The following is a 20612-nucleotide window of genomic DNA, read 5'->3' on the forward strand; positions in this document are numbered from 1 at the left end:
GCCGCCGGCGGGTGGGGCTGGGGCGTGATTCCAGGCTAGTCCGGGAGGAAGTCCGCACACCGCCACTCCCCTCGGGTCCCCGGCGCTGGCAGCCTCCGGGCGCCGAGTCGGCCCAGCCGCGTTTCGAGCGCGAGGGTCGCGGTCCTGGGCGCTGTCACGTCGGGGCTGCTGGAGCTGCGGAGGACCGGGCCTGAGCGGCCCCTGACACCTGCGGTCTCCCGCCAGGCTGGGCGAGCGCAGGTGGGAGCCAGCGAGGCCACCCGGGGCTCGGCGTTTGGGACTCGGCGCTCCCCTGGACTGGTTCTGCGCCTTTGTCTCTCGCTCCCTTGCTGGCTGCTGTCTTTGGAGCAGCGTCGAGCCGGCCGTCGGCGCCCGCTGTTGGGACTGGTCTCCTCCGGCTGCCAGGAGGCGGCCCTGGGGCCAGCGCCGCGGTGGGGGGAGGCGGGAGCCGGGATAGAAAGTGGCCTTGCGGAGCCGCTGGGGACCGGGGGCGCGGCGGCGGCAGTGCAGTACACTTCCCCGTGTTTATAAACGCGAATGCTGGCAAGTCAAGAGTCTCCAGCCCCTGCCGGGACCCCCGGGACCAGGACACAAGGCCACGGCCACTGCGCTCAGACCCGGTCCGCGAGCCTGAGAGCCCGTCCTGTGTCTAGTACCATTTTTACCGCGTGTCATTTCTTAGGCTTCATAAATTGGATTTATGAGACTCCCACTCTCTAAGTAACTTTCATTTAATCAAATTCGTGCTTTTGAGTCCAAAACTTTGCACTCATTGGTATGATCATTAGTAAGTTGCACTCTCTAAGCTTCCGTTTCCTCATCTGAAATAGGAACAATACTACCTACACTAATAATTAGTTTTTATAACAATGACAGTGAGGGCCGGGTTTAGCTCTAGGCATTTTACATGTATTATTTAATTCTGGAACCGCTCTAATGAGATTGCTACTGTTTCTATTTCCATTTTCCGAGTGAAGAAACGGAGGCACAGTAAGTTGCCTATGGTCATCGGGAGCTCCTGGAGAAGGCATGGGGTCTAGCTCCAGAGCCTACGTTTAAACCAAAAGTAACCTTTCTAACTATAGTCGTGAAAATCAAATGCAAAATGTAAAACACTTAGCTTGAGGGTAGATGCTCAATGAATATTGACTCCTTTTCAGCCCTTCTTTTATAGTAAAAAGATTTCTCGGAAGGTAATTGGTAACATCATTAGTAAGGTTTCTTTGGGCCAACATACCACATGGATAACAGGTGGGTAGAATTACTAGGTTATTTTGTTTTGTTTTGAGACAGGGTCTCTGTCGCCCAGGCTGGAGTGCAGAGGAGCCATCACAGCTCACTGCAGCCTCAACTTCCTCCCGTGCTTAAGTTATTTTTCCACCTCAACCTCCTGAGTAGCTGGAACGACAGGCGCCTGCCACCATGCCCGGCTAATTTTTTAATTTTTTGTAGAGGCAGGATTTCACTATGCTGCGCAGGCTGGCCTCAAACTCTTAGGCTCAAGCAGTCCTCTCTTCTAGAGCTCCCAAAGTGTTGAGATTACAGACTTGAACCCCTGAGCCTGGCCCTTAGGTTATTATTATTTTTCTTATTGTAGTTCTGATGCTACAAAAATAACGTGCTAGAGGAATTTAGACATCTTTCTTAAACCACATATGCCCTTTACGATAGGGTATACAATAGACCACTTTTAGAAATGATTAAGGAACTTTAGTTGGCAGTTACCTGTTCATTTGTGGACATCAAGGCCCAGAGGGGTCAGGACTTAGAGTCTCACTATAATTGTCATATTTTTAAATAATGTTGGCTCATCGATCAATATTATATAAGTGACTGAAGATGGTGAAGTGTTAAATAAAAAACATTGGTATTTTGATTACAGGCATTTGGGGAGAAAGCCATTTTACTTATCCCAAAATTGAGTATGAAGGTGGAAGATGTTATTAGAATACTAGCTGAAAGGACAAAGAATGTGGTTAATAGTTTAATTCTGTAAAAAGGAAGCAAATAGACTGTTTAACTCATCTATGTTGACTTCAGACCTAGACCTACAATTTTAAGTGTTTGTGATTTTCTTAACAATGTAAAGTTCTGTATTAAAGTTATTTTTTATTACCCTCAACATTCTGTACATGAAACGCATGGAATCAACAATTCTGAAAGTCACTGCATTTAGTAATTTTAACAATTAGGCAGCTTTCTTCTTAGCTTTCTGGTCAGTATAATGTAATTTAAATCAGCCCCAAATTACCATCACGAATGAAAATGTAGTTCTACATTGGTGTTCTTCCTAACTTTGGGAGTGACACTGGGGACATCTGGTCATACTATAATAATGAAAAGTGGTCAAACAACTTAACATGGTGCCAGTTTTTCTAAGAGTGCTTGCCACTGATTTTAATGTCTTTATTGTTTGACTTCTTGATAAGTGAGTTGTGGCTTACAGCAGGGAGTAGTACAGTGTTCTGTCTGAAAAAAATATTCATTAATATTCTGTAGCTGCTCTGGTTTGCCCTTAACCATGCTGCTAGTGTGATAAGCTGAAACATCTTGTAACTGGTAAAAGTTTCAGAGAGCTTTCAAGTTTCGAGAACTTAACTTTCTGAATATGTAGCAAGCTGCATATATCTGAAAGGATTCATTTGGACTTCTGTCAGATTTTAGCAGATTTTCTCACTCTGCGAGAGTTAGGATCTGTTAGGTTGTGGGTGGAATCCTAGAGATTATGCCAGGTAAATATGTAAGTGTCTGTATTGTATTAGCAGGGTTTAGTCTGACTTAGTTTTAGGTTCTGAGAATTTGGCTGGTTGTTTTTTCAGAGGTGGGAGGTGTGGAGTAGAGAGGTTAAGATACAGAAAGGTGCATTCGTCTTCTGAATCCTGAAGTGTTATGCTAGGGGTATCTATAGCTGTGGAAAACTGAAAGAATATTATAGTATGTACCCAAGTTAAAGGGGGTACAGTCCGTAAAACTCAGAATATTAGGAGCCTTCCAATATGCCTGTCGGTAGGTGAAAAAAAAATTTCTCTCTTTCAGGAGCTGTGTACAAAAGGATCCAAACTATACTTTATACATGTGCTATTGCTTTAAAAGTGGCTTTGAGTTTTTAGAGGTCGACTAACTTTAAACTTGCCATTTGATTTGTGACTTTAGAAAGTAGAGTTAACTATATTTAGCAATATGCTTAAGCATGTGCATATCACCTCACGAAACGTGTGTGTGCATGAGAAAAGCTGCCTCCAGTACACATACATATGTATATAAACACACATACACACAAGCATATATATGTATTTCTTGTAGGACCAGTCTTATTGTACGTAATTTCAAAGTTTAGGTTCCTGATCTCCAGGGATGTGTAAAAAGACTCACTGAAGTATGGGAAGAAAATTTTAGGTCTACTATTGTTTGTTGATCTCATCACTTCAAAGTTTAAAATTTTGATTATGATTTATATCTTACTGTATTGCTGTAGAAGTGCACGTATTGGAATTTATAAATTGCATGTATTTTGGGTACATGTATGCTTAGAATTTTTTTAGTGATAAAGGTGAGTGATCAGAAACCTTTGCAGATCCCCTATATGGAGGATGATTTGAGTGGAGTTCAAGAACTAGTGTATTTAGGAGGGAGAATTGAAAAGACTTGATAAGAGAAATGAAAGAAACCCAATGTGACACTGGTTTCTGGCTAGGAGGTGCTGTTCACTGAGGTGAGAGGGTGACCACAAGCCGGGGCTGCTAGTTGGCTGGAGCAGAGGGGATATGATGACCTTATGAGGCTGAGTTTTCTTTTTTAAGGTGACCAGGGACATAGGTGGAGATGTCTAAATTGCAGTTGAATACACAGGGTGAGAGCTAAAAAAAAAAAAAAGAGAGAGATTTCAATTTGGAAATTCTCAGTCTATTAAGTACTGGTTGAAGCTATAGGCTGTGCATACAAGCACCAAAGGAGGGTGTGGAGTGAAAAACGGGCTGAAGGAGGACCTGGGAACACTTTTAACAGTCAAGGTGGGTAGAGGAAGGGGAATCCAGAAAAACATTTACCTTCCCCAGTTTCTTCTCTGAACTTGTAATTCCTTTGAGTGACATTTTTGTGAGTGGCATAGGTATTTCTGGTTTTTTCCAGTGATTGGCATGTTTGAGTTAAAGACAAAAAGACTTCATTGGTCACATCCCTTTGTGGTAATTTATTTTCAGATACCTGATCAGAGAAGCAATTTGATGTAGTAAAGGCTTCTCGATTGGGAGGCAGGAAACCTGGGTATCAGTGCAGGGTCTGCCACTGAATTTCTGTGTGACCTTTGTCAGAGTACTATACTTCCAGGGCGTTGGTTTCCACATCTACCCTATAAAGCAGTCTGCATGTTTCTGTCGTTCTCTTGTTCCAGGAGTTGGAGAATAGCTGCTGCCTGATGTAAGTAGAATGCAGTTCTCTCTCCCCATGAGCAACTTTTTTTTTTTTTTTTTTTTTTGTATCACCAGAGAGTGTAGGTGCTGCGCCACTTATTCCTTTAAGGATGCCTGGCAGCGCTGACCAGCAACATCTGTCACAACATCTGTCACAACAGCTCTGCATCAGGATGTAGCTGGGCTGTACATTGCATTTTATTCTGTCAGTACATTGAGTACCAGTTACCTGAAAAATGCTTTACTCAGTGGGCATGAATCAAGAAGTCGACATGGTCTTTGATGTTGAGTCTGTTGTCTAGTTGGAACAAGTTGTGTTCAGTTCAGGAAAACATAAATACCAAAGAGTGTTTTATGCAATGTACTGTACCATAAAATACTCCCTAATAGTGTTAGAAAAATCTCAGCATTGTCTTGTGTGGTTTCGGAACACGTTGTGTAGGAGATGAGGCCTGAGCTTGGAATGGTATGAGTGAAGGTTGGATGACAGATGGGTGGCACTTTCAAGGGACAGCATAGGAAGAATCCAGTCTAATTTCACAGATAGTACTTGGCCACTTTGTTACTTATTAGGAATTATGTATAATATCATATATGTATCACAATGATATATGAAGGCTATATTTTAAAATGAGGGCCTGGATTCTTGTCCTCCGACACTAGCCTGATGAGAGACACAGACATGAATAAAATTAGTTATAATAGAAGTTTGAACAGAAATAACACTATATTATTGAGCGTCACTGAAGGTTTGTCATTCGCTGTGCTGGCCACTATCAAGGCTATTTTGGAACCACAAAGAAGGAGTAATTAAGTTGATTGTGATTGGTGAGGAGATGAAGAGGCAATAAAGGCGAAAAGGAAGAAGAAAAATCAGCATTCTGTTTTGTGTAGGGAGTAATTTCAGTGGAGTGATGAGGAAAATATTTACGTACAAAATTCACATTTTTCTGTATAAATGTTTATTGAATGAATATGTAAATAACTTAAGCTTTCATAATCTATGAAATTAGGAATAGTAGATTATTCTTCCCCTATGCACAGTATTTTATGGTTTATGTATGATTTTCTTCATATGATTTCAGTGCTTCTTTTAAAGGGGTGGTACGGGGTCATGTTTGATTATTGGAGGAGGAAATTGGAGTTTGAAAAAGCATATTTGGTAGTATAATGTTATATTAGGAAAATGTTACAAAAAAGTATAATGGGGAGTAAGATTTATGCTTCTTGAAGCATGGATTAAAAAGATTGAGAAACATTTATTAAAGAGTCACTGAGGTTCTTGTTTTAGAAGGCCATGATTAATGAGTTGGAGAACAAGAAGCAAATTTGGTAATCAAGTAAATTATGAGCTGTTGACCACTTAGAAAGATATTTGCTGATAAAAGCTTTCATGTAATGATCATATTTTATCTTTCCAACAATTCTGTGGTAGATACTATTTACAGCTTACTGATGAGTAAATTGAGAAACTGTTTTCTTCCTATGTTTATCATGGTTTTAAAACGTTTATCATATATTTAAAATACTGTATGCACTCCACCACAGACAGGATGGAGAGGAGGATGTGACAAAAGATGTGGTCAAAATTAGTTTTAATCAAGGAAGCATTTTGGAATGATCTGCTTAAAAAGGGGATATAATTATGCAGTTTGAGAACATAATTCTCCTTAATTGAAATTATGGGGAATAAGTCTTGCTGTCAGGTGCTTATTGATATCATTAATCATGATGGTTCTTTTGCTGGCTCCACTCACAATTATCTTTGTAAACTTGGCCCAGAGTACACTTTCTCAACCAAAACCGTTTCCAACTTCTTTCCTCCTCACAGGGAAAGGCAGAAAAGTCCGCAGACAGAGAGAGTGAAAAGAAGGAACAGAATACTAGGCTGGTTTGAAAAACAATCAGTTGCTAGGTAATAATGTCTTACCTTTTGAGTGGAAGGAGGAGCTGGGAAGAATTAAGTTCAGGCAGGTTTTTTGCTCATTTTGTATCAACCCTTCATATTATGGCTTAATAGCTTTGTTCAAAGTGTATTTTTCTGCTTTTAAGTTCATCCTCTGAAGCCTTGAGTTAATTTTGTGCCCCTTTACCCCCATTTGAATGAAATGCTTCATTTTTTTCCCATTTCTCACATAAAGCTTTTTTTTTTTTTTCAGGGCAGGGAGGGGCTGGTGGTGGTGGTGCTATACCAGTTGTCTGTTTATGAGATCACCATTAGATGACGTTTCTAATTGGCTTGAATTATTTGAGTTTTGTGTGATTTTCCTGTTATGTTGATTCTGTTCTTCATGTTTAGGAGTTCTGTAGAGGATTCCAGCCTAAATTTTCTTCTTTTACTTTTGTGGTTTTACTTTTGATCACTGTCAAGATCTATTTGAGATTTTCTGACTTTCTTGAAGAGCATAATGAGTTCTAAATTTTCTCTTATTTTTAAAGAAGATTCTTCACTGACTCCCTTTCACTTTTTGTTCTGTAGAAGTCTTTCCTAGGTGTTAAGTTTCCAGGCTTTACCTCCCCTTATCCCCAACATACTGTCTGTTAGGCATTTTGTTTGCCAAAGTGTACTACATCCATTTTTTATCTTTCCGTTGCACTTGTAGATTGGGTGTTGCTAAAGATCTTCCGTATTTCATTTTCCTGGAGAAGATGGGTAAAGTCACTAGTGATGAATTTTATCTTCAATCTGTTGTTGTATAATTTTCTTAAGGTATCTAGCCCTATAGTGAGCTGTTCTCGGATTTCAAATTGTTTTGTGAGCCTATAGCTTTGGAGCCCCCAAACCTTTGTTGTTAGAGCTTCTTAGCCCAAGCTAACATCATTGTGTGAGAAGGGGTTAGTGCTCTTTAAAAAGCCATTTTTCTTCTGGGTGGGAATAGTGCAGTTTAGACAGTTTTCTAATTCAGACTACTTTTCTTTTTTTTTTTTTGAGACGGAGTCTCGCTCTGTCGCCCAGGCTGGAGCGCAGTGGCCAGATATCAGCTCACTGCAAGCTCCGCCTCCCGGGTTTACGCCATTCTCCTGCCTCAGCCTCCCGAGTAGCTGGGACTACAGGCGCCAGCCACCTCGCCTGGCTAGTTTTTTTGTATTTTTTTTTTTTTTAGTAGAGACAGGGTTTCACCGTGTTAGCCGGGATGGTCTCGATGTCCTGACCTCGTGATCCGCCCGTCTTGGCCTACCGAAGTGCTGGGATTACAGGCTTGAGCCACCGCGCCCGGGCCAGACTACTTTTCTATTTGTCAAGGAGAGGAGAAGAGGACTTCAAATGTGGTGTTACATCTTTGGGATCCCTTAGCCTCTTCTCTTTCATGTCTCCTATTTTTTTCTTCTCTATTCTTTCTGCTAAGTTTTGTTAATCATTAATGCTAGCTTATTAATACTTGGGCCATAAACACCTCTTCAGTCACCAACACACCTCTTCCTGCCAATGGAAGGAAAAAAAGTGTTGAGTTTTAATTGTTCTTCCTGTAAGGGGAAAGGTGCCCTTTTCATGGGAGGAACTCTTCTCCACATGTCACCCTCTCAGATGGTACAGAGTTCAGAAAGATTTTTCAGTTTCTTCCATTCGTGTTTTCCCGTTTTATTACTCTCTATGTGGGATAAGTGGGAGGAACCTCATGTCTTTCAGTTTGGCTCTGTGTTCTTTTCTGGAATATATTGATTTTTAAATGCTAAAATCTGTTACTGACCTATTTTTCCCCCCTTTTAAAAGCAGATACAGAAAATAATGATGGTAGAACAGACTTGGGATGAATCCAACTTTATTATAATTTTTAGGAGACGTTTATGATATACCTCTATAGGTATCAGACTCTTTTCTACTGTTAAGATGGAAAGATTTGAGATTTTGTGAAATCCTTTGTGTATTCTTTTTATTTGAGTTGGTGTTTAGGTGGCTTATTTTTCAACTATGAAATGAACATAACTTGTTACGTTTTTTAAGGTAATTTTTTTCTAAAGTGTAAGTGTTTAATTTCTACAAATATAGTCCATATAAAGTTTCTAAAGATTGTATCTGTAAATTTAAAAGGAAATGCCAAATGAATTATTTGTAAAATTGTTTTAAAAAGTTAATAAATAATGAGCGTGTATTTAAAAGTTTGAACATGATATAAAACCGTACTTTTATGGATAAAGATTAGTTTACAGTGAAGATTAAAACAATTATGCACTATTTTTGACAATGGAAACAATTGCATATATTTTGGTTAAGCACTAAAATGAGATTATTTGTGGATGGTGTTTAAGATTGTTTATTGTTCAGGGAATGAATTATGACCCCTTAGATAAAATTGCATATGGTAGAAAATGACCTTAAGGTGAAATGCTTTTATAGGAACAAGACACAAAACCTTTGTCTGTACTTATGAAATATGGCAATTAAAATGACTTTTCTTGGCCTCTATTAAGTTCAAATGCCCAAGAAATAAACTCATAGAACATTATAAGCCCTTTCCATTTCTGTGCTCTGAGTCAGTTCTAACACTAGAAGGATGTTCTTTATAAAGTAGTGATTAAGTAGGCTTTCAAAAAATTATAGTTTAATGAAGTCAGGTCATAGCTTTTGGATACAGATGGTCAGGTTTCAATTCCATCTGTGCAACTTTTGATTCCACTATTGCAAATTGTTTAATCTCTCTGTGCGTTTGTTTCCTCATCTGTAAAACAAAGACACTATTATTCTCCACCTCATAGAGTTACCTGGAGGAGATAGATGCTATTATTTTATTATTATTATTATCATATCCATTTGAAGGTGCTGAAATAAAATTCTAATTTTTCAGAGTTCTAAATGAAATAACTTTTTGTTACAAATTACTTTAAATCATCAAAACTTGGTGTATTATACTCTTCTTGCCTGTGCCTAGTCTGGCCCTCTCAATTGAGAAATCAGTCTTTTTTTTTTTTTCAGTAATCCAAAGTGAGCAGCAGTCCCTGAACAAAATCATATTGCTAGTTGTGTTTGATTAATGAAACAGAATTCGTATTCTAGTCCTTTCAGGGGTGTTTCCTTTCTCGTGATGTAAGAACCTCGTCTTAGTCTTTGTGCTGCTATAACAGAATGCCACAGACTGGGTAATTTATGTCAGGGTTCTGGGGACTGGGAAGTCCATTATCAAGGTGTTGGCGTCTAGTGTCTTCCTGCTGCATCATCCCATGGTAGAAGGCGGAAGGGCAAGAGAGCGAGAGATGAGGAGGAGGCCAGACTTGGTCTTTTATCTGGAACCCATACCCCACTCCTCTGGTAATAGCATTAATCCATTCATGTGGCAGAGCAGAGCCCTCGTGACCTACTCACCTCTTAAAGGTCCCACTTCTCATCACTGTTGCTTCAGGGATTAAGTTTCCAACATGTGAACCTTGGGAACACGTTCAAAGCATAGCAAACCTCAAAGGTTCCTCCTTATTTCTATTCGTATTAGGTATGTTATTCCCTCCCCTCAATCTTTTTTTAAGGGTTTCTGTGATACTAGTGTTCAGAGTATTTGTATTTTGTCTACTATGTTAGTATAAAACATTTAAGGTTTTGCTGCTTTTGTTACTTTATGAACACATTTGTCAGGAATCTGATTGTTAGAAAGCACATTAAATAGAATTCTACTTGGGTGTGGAATCTATAAAGTACCAAAAGGTTTTGATGTTGAGGATGTCAGTGTATGAATGGCTATAACAATCCACATTAATCTATTTTCTGTAGTTGTGTTACTTCTAACTTTCAAACTTTATCCTTTCTTTCGTATCTTGTGTCTTCCCTAAAGTGGATCCAGTCGGTTTTCTGGTTATAATTACAACTGAAAAAAGCAAAGCGTTCAACCGTGGTTACTTCTTTATTCAATTACGTTGTTATTGAGCGCCTCCTATAACATTGGGTAATGATCATAACAAGTAACACCCAGGTACTTACAATTGGCCAGTCATTGTTTTAAGTGTTTTATACTTATCAACTTATTTAAACTTCACAAAACCCCTACGAGGTAAATACTACTGTCCCCGTTATAAAGATGAGGAAACTGAGACACAGATTAATTTGCCAGTATAACTCTGCACTACACAATGTTCTACGATGGTAGATGCCACAAGTGTCTGCTGTCATGAAGTTCAGTGTTTTATTTTTTGATACCTCAATGTATCTCCAGTTGTTTTTATTGTTAGTTTCTTCGTTTATTAAATATTAAGACATTGCGCTAGATACAGAAAACATGGAGAAATTTCTAGAAGATGACAATTTTTATGGCAAGTCAACCATACATATCATTAGTAGATGTATAAGAGTTACATAGGCCCCAAACAGGAAACCTTTTAAATGAAGATTATTATATATGTTTTAACATACATATGTGTGTGTACACACACACACACACACACACACGGCTATATGTGAATCACCTGGCTTAGTCTTTCTTTCCTCCCCAGTTCTTGCCATGATTTGAGGGCTTCAAGAGTTCATGCAGATGATACTTCTCACACCTTGGTCAAGCAGTTTTCTTCCTTTTTTTTATTTAATGAAAGTTATGTTTATTCAGCTAAAGACTAATGTATGCCTGATAACCTAGTGATAACCCATAAGTTTGGTAGTCCACAACATTTTTATGAAGCACATAACATTAACATTCAGATGAGGCATTATAAAAAGTTCTTTAAAGAATGAAGTGGGCCGGGCACGGTGCCTCATGACTGTAATCCCAGCACTTTGGGAGGCAGAGGTGGGTGGATTGCTTGAGGTCAGGAGTTTGAGACCAGCCTGGCCAACATAACAAAACCCCTTCTCTATTAAAAATGCAAAAGTTAGCCAGCCGTGGTGGCACACGCCTGTAATCCCAGCTACTCGGAGGCTGAGGCAGGAGAATTGCTTGAACCCAGGAGGCAGAGGTTGCAGTGAGCCAAGATCACGCCACCACACTCCAGCCTGGGGGACCAAGAAGTGAAACTGTCTAAAAAAAAAAAGTCTTTACTATAATTCTTTTAAAAAACCTTGGTTCGTCTTGAAAGATTGATGAATTTTTGAAATATCTGCAGAAAAGGAAAATAAATCCCCTCCCCCCCCAAAATACGTAAGAACCACTTACTGGCACTTGTGTTTTAAGTATCTGGAGAAAAACAGGACAGATTTTTAAAGGTATTTAGTAACAGCTATACAAGGACTTGTTTCATTTGTTTTAGCACCAAGTAAAGTAAGAGTAAATATGCTGTGGAAGACAGAGTTGGGTTTTTCCTCCTCCTCTCATATGCCCCACTTCTCCTACCAGGTCCCAGTACCTCGGCAGCCATCCTTGTTGCCCCACTGAGCAATCACTTTAGATTCCAGTTTTTAAATGCTCCTACCAGGTCCCAGTACCTCAGCAGCCATCGTTGTTGCCCCACTGAGCAATCACTTTAGATTAGTTTCTAAATGCCTGCTCAGATGAAACCAGTAGAGTTCTTTCCCCTTAAGATAAGGTGGCAGTGAATGTTAGCAGGTATCAATTTCTTTGATCAGGAATGAAGAACTCCTTCAGAAAACTCACTTTTTTGGTCTTTGTTAACCTATCATGTAAATTCTTTTTATTGGCACACCTTGTTTACTAATTATGATTGATTGCTATTTATGCCAAGGGAACATTCCCCAGGCCTGCCTGATCTGTTTACTAATGACAAAGTATGCTTACTTTACATAATTCCATAGGTTTTCTCTTTTATTTTTGGGAGGAGGGGTATAATAACTTGTTATTTATCAGGGCAGATCACATATTTGGATAAAAAAGAGAAACCGGCAGGTAGATCCTAAAGTACATTTCTTAACCCGAGTAACATCTGAAAACATAGATTTCAATTATATTTTGTTGAAAATTCATTCAACTTTGATGTTTATCCAAGAACTTATAACGTCAATTTCTCACAAAATTATAACCCTCAATACATACGTATTTTCAAAAGAAAAGTCATCTTAAAGTAATATTTTCTCTGTTAATTGATACATTTTTATAGCAAATTGAAAATTCTGAGTAAATTGAAAGTATGTTTAACAACAAAATAAATACAGCATATATGTATGGTTAGCTTATACATTTATTAGTGTAAAGGCAGCAGTGAATTTGTATCTTACAACAAATCTGTAAATCCAGTTGCTTTTTTCCTGGAATTTTATGTAGTATCACTATGTTCCACAATGCTAGAAATGTCTCTTTTGGCATTAATCTATGCAGAAATTTCTGATGAGATATTTTCCCCAAATGACATGGAACTTTTTAAAACTTTTCCAAAAAATATGGACATTTTATCAACCACTTATGCTTGATGAACAAAAAGTTAGATTACTACCAATTGTTCTTTTAATTTTGCTCTAATGTGTTTTAAAAGTTTAGACATCTCTGATGGTTTTGCAGGTAACTGGATAAAACACGCTAGATGATTTCAAAAGATTAATCTTAGTATCTGACTCGTTTGGCACATCCTCAGTATCCAGAATAAAATCAGTAGAAATAAAAGTAATATAACTTTCAAAGAATTCATGCATACTGGAAGTCTTAGGAAAAGCAGTTTTTAAATGCAAGGACTGGGAGGTTTGCTCATCTTACTAGTTACACGCATTTCTCCTCATGAAGTTATGGCAGCTTTCTGGCTTCTTTGTGGAACTTGAGTTTGTAGAAGAGCTTGGTAATATTCCAGGACTGGCTTTGTTTGGGCCTCATAAGCCTTTAGTCTTTTGATAACCGTCTCCGGTTTATCATCCTTACGCTGAATGAGAGGATCCCCAGTCGCATCATCAGTGCCCACAGTTTTGGGAAGGTTGAATTCAGTGTTGTAGACTCGGCCACTGGCAGGATGAATCTAGTGAGCAGTAAGGCATTGTTTAATGACCTCAAAGGGCACATTCGGGCTAATCACTGTGTCTGTCTGAAAAGCTCTATCTAGGGCTTCTGCCTGTGGAAGTGCCCTTGGAAAACCTTCCATCAGCTAGCTATACTAGTTGAGATTTTTCAGCTCATATAGGGCCAGCCGAGTCATGACATCATCTGGGATGAGTTTCCTTTGGTCAGTGAAAGCGTTAGCTAACACATCAATTTCTGTGCCCCTCAGCATGCTGTCCCAGAGCAGGTCTCCACTGGAGAGGTGCTTCACAGTGTTTGGTGACGTGTGACAACTAGTGCTGTTGCCTGAGGCCAGGGACCCGATGATCATGGCTGCTGCCACGTGGACGCCCCATTACAGACCAAGGCCCACACCGCGCCCGCACAAGGGCTTTGGCCCAGCCTTCGAGCTTACCTGCTCTGCAGCCCAGGCCCAGCCAGCTGGCAGCAGTGCTAGTGAGTGGGGACTGTGGCTCCCAGGCCTTCCCTGAACTCTGGTCCAGCAGTTTTCTTGTCTCTCAACTTTAGTGGCCATTGGCCACTGTACTGGAAACCTCGTGTGTCTTTCATCCTCTTGGCTTCTGCTCTGATTCCAGCTGGTGCTGCTGAGAACAGTCTGTGGCTCACTCCTGGCTGACTGCATGCTGCCTCAGGTGCCTCTCTTTTGCTTAACCCTGTGACTCCTCTAACCAGCTTTGTTGTCTGTTCCCTCTTGTCTGTCCCTGGGCATGTGCACTGTAGTTCTTAGAAGTGTTAGGGGAGTTAATGCCCCTTGAGGCGACCTTTTACCTGTGCAACTGGAGTTGATGCATTTCCCTGTTGACTTTCATTGGGCAGACTTTCTAAGTACTTCTCAAAAGTTTTCCACAAGATCAAGTCTCCAGGTACTCAGTATGTTAAAGATAGTATCTTTGTATTGGCCTTGGTTCACCGTGTTCGAAGTGTCTCTCTCTTTTCCTGGGGTCACCTTCCAGTAAACTGCCTGCACGCCAGTTCTGGTCCCAGGCTCTGCTTTGGACAGAACCCTAGCTAAAACAGTGACCTAGTACTGTATTTTTAATACAGGCTTCCCCCCTCCCCGCAAGACTGCCTGTCTCTGAAATTGTAAATTCTTAACTGTCTTAGGTTCCAGCTCTTTTCACTTCCTTGTTTCCGTGGTCCCCTCTCCTCTCACCTCCCTGGTGTGATGTCTGGTCTTTTGACTTTTTCCTCTTATTTGTTAACTTTTTGTTAGCACTGCACCTTCTTTGTCCCCGTCCCCCACCTTTCTTCTTGCACCTGCCCTGCAAACCAGGAAGTAAATTTAGTGATTCCCAATTGGAGTCTGAGGGACCATGGGAGGTATTCTCAGAGATTTGGGCATTTCTACAAGAGTTGAAAACAAATTGTACTTTCATGTTAATAATAAACATTTAGTTTATCTGGTTGACCATCTTATAACCCAGTAATATAACTTCAGCGTCTATGTTTGTACTTGGAAGTTAATTTTGGTTTCATAATGTGTAAGAGCCATGAGCGTGAGACATTTTATATCTATCTTTAAGTTGGCTTATATACTTAAAGTAATTGAAAATTTAAATTGTCATTTGGATATCTATAGTAACACTTTTCTGTTTAGAGAAGTTCTGTACATTAAGTAATTCTGAGACATTCTTCTGAGTAATGTCAGAGAAAAATGTCACACAATTCAGTATAGTTCAGCAAATATATTTTTACTTTTTAAAATTTTTTGAGACAGGGTCTCACTCACATTGCCTAGCCTGGAGTGCAGTGGTGTGATCATAGCTTACTGCAGCTTCCATTCCAGGACTCATGGCCCTCTCCCCTGGCCCCCACCCCCACCAAGTTTTGCTGTGTTGCCCAGGCTAATTTATTTTCTTATAGAGCCAGGATCTCTAGCTGGGCATGGTGGCTCATACCTGTAGTCCCAGTTACTTGGGAGGCTGAGGTGGGAGGATTGCCTGAGCCCAGGAGGTTGAGGCTGCAGTGAGATGTGATCACACCACACCACTGCATTCCAGCCGAGGCGACACAGCAAGATCCTGTCTCCAAAAAAAAAAAAAGAGAGAGAGAGACAGGGTCTCGCTCTGTAACCCAGGCTAGTCTTGAACTCCTGCCTCAGGCAGTCCTCTTACCTCAGCCCCTCAAAGTGCTGAGATTGCAGGCATGAGCCACCATGCCTAACAGCAGAGTTTTGAGCATAGACTTTGTGCCAAGTATTTCTAGTTGTGATAGCTATAAATAAGATACACCCAGGCCCTATTTTCTTGGAGCCTAGAATCCATCAGGGAAGACATGTTAGCAGATAGAAGTGAAATGAGTGTTACAAATATGCCTGTATAAATTAGGGTGTCCAATACCTGGTGGGGTCTCACCATTGCAGGCTCTCACTGTAATGCTATTGCGTTTTCCTAATTTTCTGCAACCCCTAAGCCCTACCTCTTTTCCTAGGAGTCGTTCTTCCTATTTCAGAAAAAAACAGTCATACATGAATGAACTATGTTTGCTTTCTCACCTCCTGCTCTGCCTTAGAAGAAAGGCACCATGTCTCTGTTTAGGGTGATCCATCCCCTTGGGCTCCAGATGCCATCCCTCTTTCCTCCAAGGAGGCCTGGCTTCATCACTTACCTTTTCTCTTTCTTGTGTCTTCACCTCTTCAAGTTTGCCCCCAGCTCTCCTTTCTTCATAAGTATTCTTTTCATCCCAATCGCATCCATGTTCATAAGTTCAGTTAGCATCTAGGTTATGAGAACTCTCATGTCTGTGTCTCTAACTCTTGACTTATCTCCTGAGATCCATACTCATGTCCTAGCTTCCCAATAGGCATCTTCCCTAGGTTTCACAGTAAACCTCATTTTCTCCCCTAACCCCATTCTCTCTCCTGTATCTTCTTTATTTAAAAGTGACCATTATTCTAAATTCCTTTCTTTCCCCCATCCTTCCTTCCCAAGTAAACAGCAGATCCCTCATAGCTACCTTCTAATTATTGTTCGTCGTCTTGTTTGTTGCTGTTATCTGAATTTGGACATTTGTCACCTCTCACTTGAACCTTTGCAGTAAATTCTGTATTTGTCTTCCAACTCCTGTCTTGCCCCCTATCCTTTTCTCCACTGAGATTCTGCCGTGTATATGTGGACGTGTTACTAGCCTGCCCAAATTTTTTCAGTTCCCCTCCTATTTATAGAATGGAATCCAAACTCTTTTAGCATGGATGGTATTTGGCTCTCTGTAATGTAGCTCCTCCTGCCTGCTTGGTCTTCGTTCCTGTTATTTCCAACTCATAATTTAAGTCTCAGAAATATTTCAAAATTCCTTTTGGCCTTTTTGATATTTTACGATTTTAATATAATATTATTTATACTTACAATAGAAAATTATAGTGAGAAAATAATCACTCATTCTACCAACAAGATATAGCTACAAAACATACATTTTCTAGTCTTTTTTTCTATAAAGAGAGAAAAAGTGAGACAGTTCCAATTTCGAGTTGCAGGGAGCTGCCCAAATGCATATGCTTAGAAATAAGATTAGGAAGGAGTTTCGCCTTGGGACTGCATGGCTTTGCGTGTGCAGACCTTTTGCCTGGAATATCTTCTCTCCACTTTTCTCCACACCCGTCTCCTGTGTGCCTTCAAGTCTAACTGAAACACTGCCATGTCCCTGACGCCTCTGAACTTGTCCAGGCAGATTTCAGTGTCCTCAGTGCACTGCGCCCCTGTTTATTACTGAAACCATCATATAATAATTTGTATTTTTGTCCTTGAACTGAAAGTTCCTTGAAACAGTGACTCTTGTATTTCCTGATATGGCTCAAAACCTGACACAGCTGCCTGAAGAGGAACCTCCAGAAAGGCAGGGGGAAACCAGTAGAGTTCAAGGGAGTAGAGTATGTTAAAGCATGGTGAATAGTCTTACATGTTGCTTTGTGTAAATTCTTTGGTAGTAAACTGATACACTTCAAGTGCATATTGTAGTGAGTCAAAAAATGTATGAATGAATGAATGATGAACGAATGAATGCAGAGAGTAAAGTAAGGCCTGGAAAGAGTTCTTTTGCAAGAATAGTTTCACATACATGGTTGGGCATGGACATCAGTTATACAGTTATGTGCCACATAATGTTGTTTTTGGTCAATGATGGACCACATACACGACAGTGGTCCTGTAAGATTATAACAGAGCTGAAAAACACCTCTTGCCTAGTAGTGTGGTGTCATAGTACAACACATTTCTCACATGTTTGTGGTGATGCTGGTGTAAACAAATCGACTGTGCTGCCAGTCATGTAAAAGTATAGCATCTAAATTACAGTGCATAATACTTGATAATAAACAACAACTATGTTACTGCTTTATATATTTACTGCACTATATTGTTTTGTTGTTGTTGTTGTTGTTGTTGTTGTTTTTGAGATGGAGTCTAGCTCTATCGCCAGGCTGGAGTGCAGTGGCACAATCTTGGCTCACTGTAACGTCCATCTCCTGGGTTCAAGCAATCCTCCTGCCTCAGCCTCCTGAGTAGCCAGGTGTGCGCCACCATGCCCAGCTAATTTTTGTATTTTTTGTAGAGACGGGGTTTCACCACATTGGCCAGAATGGTCTCGATATCTTGACCTTGTGATCTGCCCATCTTGGCCCCCCAAAGTGCTGGGATTACAGGCATGAGCCACCACCACCAGCCTGTTGTTATTTGAGAGAGTATTTCTCCTTATAAAAAAAAAGTTAAAACAGCCTCAGGCAGGTCCAGGTCCTTCAGGAAGTGGTCCCGAAGAAGGAGATGTTTTAGGAGATGACAGCTCCGTGTGTCATTGGAGACAGAATATGTAGGTGCAGGACAGCGACATTGATGATCCTGACCCAGGCCGCTGTGCAGGCCTATGCTAATGTATGTTTGTGTCCACAGTACCGTGTGTGTTTGTGTCCACAGTACCGTGTATGGTAATGTCAGTGATATCCTGTTCAGTGAGTGTTCTGTGCAGTGTACTTACTTGCCCCACTCACTCACTCACCCACCCAGCCACCCACCCAGAGCAGCTTCCAGTCCTGCAAGCTGTATTAATGGTAATAGTGGTGTATCAATTTTAAAATCTTTGGTACCATACTTTTGCTGTAGTTTTTCTATGTCTGAGTGTGGATACACACATGCTTACTGCAGCATTCTAGTTGCCTGCAGTATTCAGGACAGTTGTGTGCTGGACAGGTGTGTAGCCCAGGGGCCATAGGCTGTACCGTAGAGCCTGGGTGTGTAGGAGGCCACACCATCTCGGTTTGTGTAAGTGCACTCTGATGGTTGCACAAAGATGAAATTGCCTTCGCATTTCTCAGAGCTCTTTCTTCGTTAAGTGACACGTGAAGGTACTGGCTTGAGGAGAGGGAAGGTAGGTAGGAAATGGAGACCAGTGTAGACAACTGTTTCCAGGTCTTTGACGGTGAAGAGGAGACAAGCATTAGAATTAGGACAGCATCTGAAAGGCATCTTTCCCTGTTATCCCCTCATACTCTGTTTTATATGGAATGCCATTGGGAGGAAACCCCTTTGGGTCCTTTTCTCAGCATAAGAATCACCTGGAGTCCAGGCCCCATCCTCAGAGATTGTGGATTTTAGGCCTAGGGTGGGCATCCAGATAAACCCAATGCCGTTATTCCTTAGGCCCACTTAGAAAAGTGCTGTCCTGGGGGCTTTGTGGCATAGGACTTGGGTGCCTGTTCCTTCCCCTTCCACGCACATGTGCAGGGGGCACCCACTACCGGTAGAAGGGAAGACCAGCAGCGTTGAGAGCGAGGCTCCCTGGCCCTCTGCCTCTCCTTTCCTGTCCAGGTCTCTGTGGCTTGCCTCCCTCAGGCCACTTCTAACTGTGATCTCCTCTCTACCTCCTGGTCCTGTAGGTCTTCTGGGTTCTTAATCGGCCTCATCCTCTAGCCTTTCCCTTTCCTTGAGAGAAAGTCTGGCCTTTTACAGACATCACTAGCCAATGGCAGTGCCTCTGTTTCTTGCCAGTGCCCGGCCAGTCGCAGGATCGTTGACATCTGTCCTTAAACTGTTTCCAGCTGCTGGCCTTGTTCTCTCAGCTGTTCTTTAACACTGAAGCCTTGTTTTGCCTGCTTCTGGGTTTGGAGCTCTTCTGGAGGTATGAGGGTTTCAGATGGTTGATTTTTGCCTTGTCAAGGTTTATAGAAGGAAGAGGACAGTGACATTTAAAGTAGTGTGGCTTTGAATGTTAGGAATCATTTTCTGTTACCTAATAACTTCATCTTAGTGGTGATTGTCTGAATTGTATGATATGTTGACAGATTTCTCAAAGCAGTCTCTAGCGATCATTAAACAGCCTGAGTTGTATCCTGAAGAAACATGTATCTGTCCATATATGGAACAAATAGTTGTTCCATTCCCTTTGTGTGGAAACTGCCTGCATGCTTCATTCATCACAGTAATGCATTTCCTCAGGAACTTTTAATGTTCCAGGTGTCTGTTGTCATATAGCTTTGGAATCATTGATAACATTATTTGACTTGCTTAGAATTATAGTCTCATGGATTTATTACACATTAAACCTTTTAGGCAGGCCTTGGAAGATGAATTTGGTAGGCATTTCACACTTTTGTGACACTCAGATTTTGCTGGTCTCTTGGATACAGTCACAAGTAATACGTAAGCAAAACTGCACACTCAGGCATAACAACCTGCTGGGCCGAGCACAGTTGCAGAAGTGGATGACTTTTCACGTTACTCTTAACTCTTTTCTCTCGGGTGGGTGCTCAGAGCACAACTTAAAGCATTCTGTCTGAGCTAGGGGAATAGCATCCTGGAATGTAAGCCCTTGAATATGGAGGTCTATAAAAGAAATATTCAGTGTTAACTTGGAATTCAGTGAATTTTTTTCATATTAAAGGAAATTTATGAAGAGAAAGAACTGCACAGTTAAACTGTGCTACAATTGTTTTCATTTAAGAAAGTAGAAAGAAGACAGTTTAAAAAACAAATGACCCTCTTTTTTTTATATTGTGCATGTAACTCTTTATCTTCAGATTATATGAAACTATTAGTATTTTTTTTTATATTCCTCGCATCTTTTTTTCTTCTGCCTTGAGAAAGTCAGGTTCTTCTCATCTTATTGTGTACTTTACACCCAAAATTGTTTTTTTAATTTTTTTTTTTTTTTTTTTTTTTTTGAGACAGAGTCTTGCTCTTTCGCCAGGCTAGAGTACAGTGGCGCGATCTCAGCTCACTGCAACCTCTGCCTCCTGGGTCCAAGCGATTCTCCTGCCTCAGCCTCCCGAGAAGCTGGGATTACAGGAGTGTGCCACCACGCCCAGCTAATTTTGCATGTTTAGTAGAGACGGGGTTTCACTATGTTGGCCAGATGGACCTCGTGATCC

General features: G+C 40.8%; 1 protein-coding gene and 1 pseudogene across 2 annotated transcripts in view; one reads left to right on the forward strand and one right to left on the reverse strand.

Moving 5' to 3' along the window:
* ITGB1 (integrin subunit beta 1) overlaps positions 1-20612 on the forward strand; it is a 60033-nt gene that overhangs the window by 685 nt on the left and 38736 nt on the right. Inside the window, exon 1 of one of the 2 annotated variants that reach the window (XM_017871708.1) lies at positions 74-240. The exons of the other annotated variant lie outside the window; for it this stretch is intronic. The gene's annotated coding sequence lies outside the window, so the exon portion shown is untranslated. Of the gene's footprint in view, positions 1-73; positions 241-20612 lie in introns of those variants that run through there. 2 annotated transcript variants of the gene reach the window in all.
* LOC108529241 (GTP:AMP phosphotransferase AK3, mitochondrial pseudogene) lies at positions 12984-13786 on the reverse strand (annotated as a pseudogene).

This window comes from Rhinopithecus bieti, unplaced genomic scaffold (genome assembly GCF_001698545.2).
Source record: "Rhinopithecus bieti isolate Rb0 unplaced genomic scaffold, ASM169854v2 scaffold_763, whole genome shotgun sequence".
Classification (NCBI taxonomy): Eukaryota; Metazoa; Chordata; class Mammalia; order Primates; family Cercopithecidae; genus Rhinopithecus; species Rhinopithecus bieti.